This window comes from Neofelis nebulosa, chromosome 8 (genome assembly GCF_028018385.1).
Source record: "Neofelis nebulosa isolate mNeoNeb1 chromosome 8, mNeoNeb1.pri, whole genome shotgun sequence".
Taxonomy (NCBI): Eukaryota; Metazoa; Chordata; class Mammalia; order Carnivora; family Felidae; genus Neofelis; species Neofelis nebulosa.
Genome location: NC_080789.1, coordinates 265,832 through 274,030, shown reverse-complemented (window position 1 = coordinate 274,030; position 8,199 = coordinate 265,832). Strand labels below are relative to the sequence as shown.

At 39.6% G+C, this 8,199-nt stretch overlaps 1 pseudogene; it reads right to left on the bottom strand.

Moving 5' to 3' along the window:
- Window positions 1–396: 396 nt before the first annotated feature.
- LOC131483724 (glucose 1,6-bisphosphate synthase-like) lies at window positions 397–1,297 on the bottom strand (annotated as a pseudogene).
- Between the last annotated feature and the right edge of the window lie 6,902 nt (window positions 1,298–8,199).

Genomic DNA, 8,199 nt, shown 5'->3' with positions numbered 1-8,199 from the left:
AGATTCAACTAACATCCATCTTCTCATACGGATATAACAAAAAGAAAAGAAAAAAGGAAAGAAAGGAGAAACATGGTTTCCTTGTGATAAGAACCTTCAGACCCTCCCCTCTGTTAGCCCCCTGGCTGTGCACCACGCAGTTGCTTCCTTTTATTCTACTCCCAACCCACTTAAAACCTGCTAATGTTTCTTCACAACGAAACCCTTCTTTAGGTGCAGCTGGCTTCAGATTTTTGGAAGAGACTGTGGTGGCTAACGTATACACATCCTTCACATCGGCATTTCTTGACTTAGTTTTCCTCCTGCAATCAAATGCCCATCCCCAGCCACCGACATGAAAACTCTCCAGTGGCCGTCCTCCTCGAGTTCTGCCACTGCCGTCAGGGTCTGCAGCATTTAGCCGTAGACGAGTCTGGAACAAGTCCTGGATTCAGGAATTGTAGGCTTAAAGCCAAACATGTGAAAGGCCACCTCCATGGTCACATCTGCCCCCGTGAAAAGATGCATGTATAGCATTTCAAGGTGGCCTTTGAATTCAACTCCCTGTGCAAACAGGTCTTTTTCAGACCCTTCATGTACCTCTTGCAAGTGTCCCACAGAGGATCTCTCTTCAGTGGGTTAGTACCCACTACATTTTCATTCCAGGGATTGTTGCAGGGCTCCACACAGTCTCCATACATTTCAGGATTTCTTTATCATGAGGAGCCGTGAACACCAGTTTCCTGATAACCCTTGTATATGTTGTCTTGCCTGCAGTTGTGAGAGGCACTCCTGGGCTGCATCTGACAGAAAAGGTGCAGGGGTTGTACTGAGGGAAGCAAGAGGCAGGGACAAGGGCAGCGGCGCAGCGAGCTGAGCAAGTCTGTAGCTGCTAGTTGCTTGACACCGGTGTCCTACGTTCCCAGGACGAAGTCCCTGTGAAGTCTTAGCAGCAGCCCTGAAGGCATTTGTGCATTCTCTGTGTTGGCGTTTCACTGTAAGGCCATTCATACAGCAAAACCCCGCCCCCATGGCAGAGTCAAGTCCTGAGGTTCTAGAAGTGATTTGGCGACAAAGATGATCTCGAAACTTCTTGCTTACCCATGCCAGAGCAGATCTTCAATTTGCTCTTCTGTTTTGGGATTGTTCAGCGTTTTATTTAAAAGGGTACGATCCAGGAAGAGCCACGTGGAAGAGATGAATAGGGCAAAGTATGCGGGGGGACGCGCTGTGGAGATCTGTGCTCTCTCAGGCCCCCCACGCTCCCAGCACTGCTATGAACTCACCAACCTGGAAATCGCCCGGTTTCAATGTGCATTTCCCTAAAGACTAGTGATGTTAAGCATATTTTCATGTGTCCACTGCCATTCACATATCTTGTTTGGTGGTCTGTTCAAATTTTTGCTTTTTAAAAATTTTTTATGGTCTTTTTTTAGAGTTTTGAGAGTTCTTTTTATATGCTGCACATAAGTCCTCTATCACATACATGGTTTGTAAATACTTTCTCCCAGTCCGTGGCTTGTCTTTTAATTCTCTAAATAGTGTCTTTTTAAGAACAGAAGTTTTACATTTTGATTAAGTACATTTAATCAATATGTTCTTTTGTAGAGCATTCTTTTTTAGAAATTTATTTATTTTGAGAGAGAGCACATGTGCAGGCGAGGATAGTAGTGGCAGAGAGAGGGGGAGAGAGAGAATCTCACGCAGGCTCCGTGCTCAGCGTGGAGCCCAACACGGGGCTCAATCTCATGAACTGTGAGATCATGACCTGAGCCGAAATCAAGTCAGATGCTCAACTGACCGAGGCACCCAGGCACCTCTGTAGATCATTTTTTTTGCGTCATATATAAGAAATTTTTGCTTCATTCAAGGCCTCAAAGACTTTATTTCATGTTTTCTTTTGGAAGTTTTAGAGCTTTAGGTTTTACATGTAGGTCTGTGGTCCATTTTGGGTTAATTTTTGTGTATGGTAAACTATGGATTGAAGTTCTTTTTTTGGTGTATGGATATCCAGTTGTTGCAGTGCCATGTGTAAAAAAGACTTCTTCCTCGAGTGAGTTGCCTTTGTATCTCTGAAGAAAATCAGTTGTTCACGTATATACGGTTCTACTCTGATCTATTAGTTTACCTTGATGCTGATATCACACTACCTTACTGAGTACAGCTTTACAAGAAGTCTTGAAATCAGGTAGTGTACATCTTCCAATTTTTTTTCAAAGCTGTTTTGGCTATTTTAGGTCCTCAGTATTTCCATATGACTTTTAGAATCACCTTATTGATTTATACAGCGAATCCTGCTGAAGCCTTTATTGTGATTATGTTGAATCTATAGATCAGTTTGAGGAGACATGACATCTCAACAATATCGAGTCCTCTGAATCATTAATGCAGTATGTCTTTCCAACAAAATTTATTTAAGACTTCTTTAATGTCCCTTAGCCATGTTTTGGTCTGAGTGTGCAGGGCCTTTTGTCAGTATTTTGTCAAAGTTATTCCTAAGTATTTCACATTTTGATACTACTGTAAATGTAATTTTCAATTTTCAATTGTTCATTGCTAGTATATAGAAATATAATTATTTTGTGTGTGTATATTAATTATGCATCCTGAAACCTTGGTGCACTCACTTCTTAATTCTAGCAGCCTTTTTTTATTGATGTGTAGTTGACACATAATGTTACGTTAGTTTCAGGTATACAACATAAAGGTTGGACAAGCCTAGAAGTTATGCTGTGCTCCCCACAAGAGTAGCTGCCACCTGCCACCATATATCACTATTACAATGCCACTGACTGTGTCCCTCATGCTGTACCTTTCATTCCCGTGACTTATTTATTCTGTAACTGGAAGCCTGTGTCTCCCACTCCCCTTACCCATTTGCCCATCCCCCTACCCCTAGCCCTCTGGCAATAATGTGTTCTCTGTATTTATGGGTCTGTTTCTGCTTTTTGTTTGTTTGTTTGGTTTTTTAGATTCCACATGTAAGTGAAATCATATGGTATGTGTCTTTCTCTGACTGACTTATTTCACTTAGCATAATACCCTCTGGGTCTATCCAGGTTGTTGCAAATGGCAAGATCTCATTATTTTTATGGCAGAATAATATTCCATTGTGTATATACACATCTTCTTTATCCATTCATCTATTTATTTTATTTAAATTGTAATAATATTACAATATTTACTGTAAACAAAGACAGCATGGAGCCTGCTCAGGATTCTCTGTCTCCCTCTCTCTCTTCCCCTCCCCCCCGTTGCACTCTCTATCTTTCTTTCTCAAAATAAACTTAATAAATGAATGTTGGATTTTGTCAAAAGCTTTTTCTGCGTCTTTGAGATGGTCATACGGTTTTATTTTGTTAACCTGGTAAATTATATTGGATTCTTTTTATTTTATTTTTTTTTTTTTTTTAATTTTTTTTTTTTCAACATTTTTTATTTTTATTTTTGGGACAGAGAGAGACAGAGCATGAACGGGGGAGGGGCAGAGAGAGAGGGAGACACAGAATCGGAAACAGGCTCCAGGCTCCGAGCCATCAGCCCAGAGCCTGACGCGGGGCTCGAACTCACGGACCGCGAGATCGTGACCTGGCTGAAGTCGGACGCTTAACCGACTGCGCCACCCAGGCGCCCCTTGATTCTTTTTAAAAATAAACTTCTTTTTCAGAATAATTTTAGATTACAGAACAGTTGTAAAGTAGTACAGAGTTCCCGTATGCCCCTCATCCAATTTCAGGTTCCCCTGTTGTTAATATCTTTATCACCGTGGTATATATGTCAAAATTAAGAAATCAACATTTGTATGTTACTATTAGCCAAACTCCAGACTGTATTCAGATTTTCCCAGTTTTCCCATTACTGTTATTTTTCTGTTCCAAAGTCCAATCCAGGGCACCATGTTGCTTCTATGTGTCAGGTCCCATTAGTGTCGTGGTCTGTGACAGTTACTCACATTTTCACTTTGATTTTATGTGGCCTTGACAGTTTTGAGGAATACTGGTTAGATATTTTGTAGAAAGTCCCTCAATTTGAATTATTCTATGTTTTTCTCACGATTATTTGATTATGAGTTTTCAGAAAGAATCCCATAGAGATGAAGCGCCCTTCTCATCACTCCTATGGGGAGTCCATGATGTACACGTGACATCAGTGGTGATGTTAACCTTGGTCACTTGGGTAGGGTAGTGTTTTCCAGGTTACTTCACTATTCCTTTTCCATATTTATTCTTCAGAATTGAGTCACTCCATTTAGCCCACTCTTGGGGGGTGGGTGGTGGTGATGAAGTGTCAGCTCCTGCAAGGTGTAGTATCTATGTATATTATTATTTGGAGTTCTTCTGTAGGGAATATTTGTCTCTTCCTATTTATTTATTATTTTAGCAGTTTTAGACTCATCTATATTTATTTTATACTTTGGATTATAATCCAACGCTATGTTATTTAATCTGTCAGTCACATTGCTCTAGTTTTGGCCATTGGGAATTTTTTCACATTGGCTACTGTGTCCGTTTCATGTGACATTTTATTTTTTTGAATATATCCTTACTTTCTGATACTACAAATACTCCAGGCTTATCTTGTATTTTCCCTGTCTCAGTCCTGTTATCAGTCATTTCTCCAAGATGACCTAGTTCCTTTAATTGGAGAATGTTATTTGGAAACCAAGATCAGGACACAAGGTTTGTTTGTTGATACTGAGATGTCATTGCTTTCAGGGCCTCTAAGCTAGGTAAGACAAAACTAGATAATGTAGGCGTGTATCTTAACCCTTAACTTTTGAAAGTTTAATAGACATTGCATTCCTGGAATAAACTCCACTATGATTATAGTGTATTATCCTTTTTTTTTTTTTTTTTAATTTTTTTTTCAACGTTTTTTATTTATTTTTGGGACAGAGAGAGACAGAGCATGAATGGGGTAGGGGCAGAGAGAGAGGGAGACACAGAATCGAAGACAGGCTCCAGGCTCCGAGCCATCAGCCCAGAGCCTGACGCGGGGCTCGAACTCACGGACCGCGAGATCGTGACCTGGCTGAAGTCGGACGCCCAACCGACTGCGCCACCCAGGCGCCCCTGTATTATCCTTTTTATATATTGTTGGATTTCATTTGCTAAAATAAAAAAAATGGTGCATTTATGATCATGAGGAATATTGGTCTGTAGTTTCCTTTTCATGAAACATCTTTGTGTTAATCTTGCTATCAGGATAATGCTGGCCACATAAAAGAAGTTGGGAAGTGTGTCCCGTGCTTCAGCTTTTTGTAAGAGTTTGTGTAAAATTCATATTATTTCTTCCTTGAATGGTACAATTTGCCAGTAAAGCTATCTGGACCTGGAGTTTACTTTGTGCAAGGATATGAAATTGGGAATTTAATTTCTTTAATATGTATTTGGTGGGCAATTCAGGTTCTCTGTCTTCTTGAATGAGCTTTAGTAGTTTTTATCTTTCAAAGAATTTATCCCTTTCATCTAGCTAGTCAGATTTATAGGCATAACATTGTTCATAGTATTCACTTATTATCCTTATAATGACTGCCTTTGTGCTATATTTCTACTGATGTCACCTTTCTAATTCCTGATATTGGTAATTTTTAATCTTCTCTCCTTTTTTTCTTCTTGATTAGTCTGACTGGACTAAAGTCAGCTTTACTGACTTTTTTTTTTTTTACTGATTTTTTTTTTTTTAATTTTGAAGTTTGAGAGAAAGAGAGAGCGAGCAAGAACGAGCATGAGTAGGGGAGGAGCAAAGACAGAGAGTCCCAAGCAGACTCCATGCCCAGAGCAGAGCCCAACGCCAGGCTCAAACCCACAAAACATGAGATCATGACCTTAGCCAAAACCAAGAGACTAAGCCACCCAGGTGCCTAGCCTTACTGATCTTAAAGAGCCAGCTTTGGCTCATTAACTTTCTCTATTCCCCCCCTCCCTTGTTTTCTATTTCATTGATCTTTTCTCTTATCTATGTTATTTCTTTTCTCCTACTTGGGCTTATTCTTTTTTTAATTTTTATTAAAAAAATTTTTTTTTAATGTTTATTCCTGAGACAGAGAGAGACAGAGCATGAGTGGGGGAGGGACAGAGACAGAGGGAGACAGAATCTGAAGCAGGCTCCAGGCTCTGAGCTGTCAGCACAAAGCCCGACACGGGGCTCAAACTCACAAACTGTGAGATCAGACCTAAGCCGAAGTCAGTAGCTCAACCGACTGAGCCACCCAGGCGCCCCTCTTTTTTTTAGTTTCTTAAAGTGGAAGCTGAGGTCATTGATTTGATATCTTTCTTTTCTTCTAATATAGGTATTTAACACTATCAATTTCTCCATAAGTATTGCTTTAGTGACATCCCACATTTATATATGTTGTTTTCATTTTTAGTTGGTTCAAAATACTAATTTCCTTTTTGATTTAATATTTGATGCATGAGTTATTTAGAAGTATGTCATTTAGTTACCAAATAGTTGGGACTATTTCTGTTATTGATTTATAATTTAATTCCATGTTATGGTCAGAGCACATATTTTGAATAGCTTGATTCATTTTTAACTTTCTGAGACTTGTTTTATGGCCTAGAATATAGTCTATTGTCATAAATGTTTTGGCTGTACCTTAAAAAAAGATGTATATTATTCTGTTTTTGGTAGAATGTTCTATAAATGTCTATTAGTTCAGGGTAGTTGAGAGTGTTCACATTTTCTATATCCTTACTGGTTTTCTGTGCATTTGTTCTGTAAATTTTTGGGAGGGGTTATTGAAATCTCTGAATATAATTGTAAATTTGTCTACTTCTCCTTGTAGATCAGTTTTTCCTTTGTATATATTTTTAACAGGCATATTGATAAAATAATTCACATACCGTACAGTTCACCTCTTTAAACTCAGTGGCTTTCAGTATATTCACAGAGTTCTGCACGTCACCACAATCAATTTTAGAACATTCTTATTCCCCTAAAGAGAAACCCCACACCCCTTAGCTGCTAGGAAGGCAGCTATGCTCAATACTATACAACCAATGCTTCCTTAGCTGCTAGAAATGTAAAATGGTACATTCTCTCTGGAAACAGTTTGTCATTTCTTCAAAAAAATTAAACATAGAATTATATTACCCAGGAATTTCACTCCTAGGTATATACCCAGATTACTTGAATGGGGATCCAAACAGATACTTGAACACCAGCACTATTTACAATAGCCGAAAAGTGGAAACAGCCCAGGTGTCCATCAACAGATGAATGAATAAACGAAATGTTGTGTATATGTACAATGGAATACCATGCAGCCATGAAAAGGAATGAAGTTCTGACACATGGTACTATATGGATGATCCTTGAAAATACTTTAAGTGAAATAGGCCAGATACAAGAGGACAAATATTGCATGATTCCACTTATGTGAGGTAGCTAGAATAGGAAATTCACAGTGACAGAAAGTAGAGTAGAGGTTACCAGTGCCCAGGAGTGGGTGGAATGGGGAGCAATTGCTTAATAGAGTTTCTACTTGAGGTCATGAAAAAGTTCTGGAATGGACAGTGGTGGTAGTCACACAACTTTGTATATGTTCTTAATGCCATTGAAAAATTTTTTCATGTTTATCAATTTTTGAGAGAGAGTGCGAGGGAGGGACGGGGTGGGGGGGTGGGGACAGAGGATCTGAAGCAGGCTCTGTGCTGCTAGCAGTGAGCCTGATGCAGGGCTCGAACTCACAAATCATGAGATCGTGACTGAGCCAAAGTCAGTTGCTCAACCAACTGAGCCACTCAGGGGCCCCTTAATGCCACTGAATTGTACACTTAAAAATAGTTAAATGCTAACTTTATGTTACTGTATTTATATTTTAATACAAAAGTGAAGAAATTTACACTACAAAAAATCAACTAAATACAAAAGAATTCAGCAGTGGAGAAAAGGAGGGACAGAAAAGTAGAAGAAAGGTTTGTTATAGGTGTTGTCCCCTGCACTGTGTGCCAACCCATGAGACTGGCCAAGTTCTGCTGGTGGAGCTGGGTTGCTCCAGACGCAGGTCAGGCAAGCTGCTCCAAGTAGCTAGGCATCAACAGAGTTAATTTTCCTGAGTGAGTAGTAATCTTGCAGTTTATGCATCCACTGTGATTGAGCCAGTGTTGGAAGAGGAGGCATCCATGGATGGTGGTGAGCGGAGGATAGCACCCAGAATGCAAGAATAGGAAAACTCTTTGAAAATGATGCCAAGAATACCCTCAAAGTGGACTT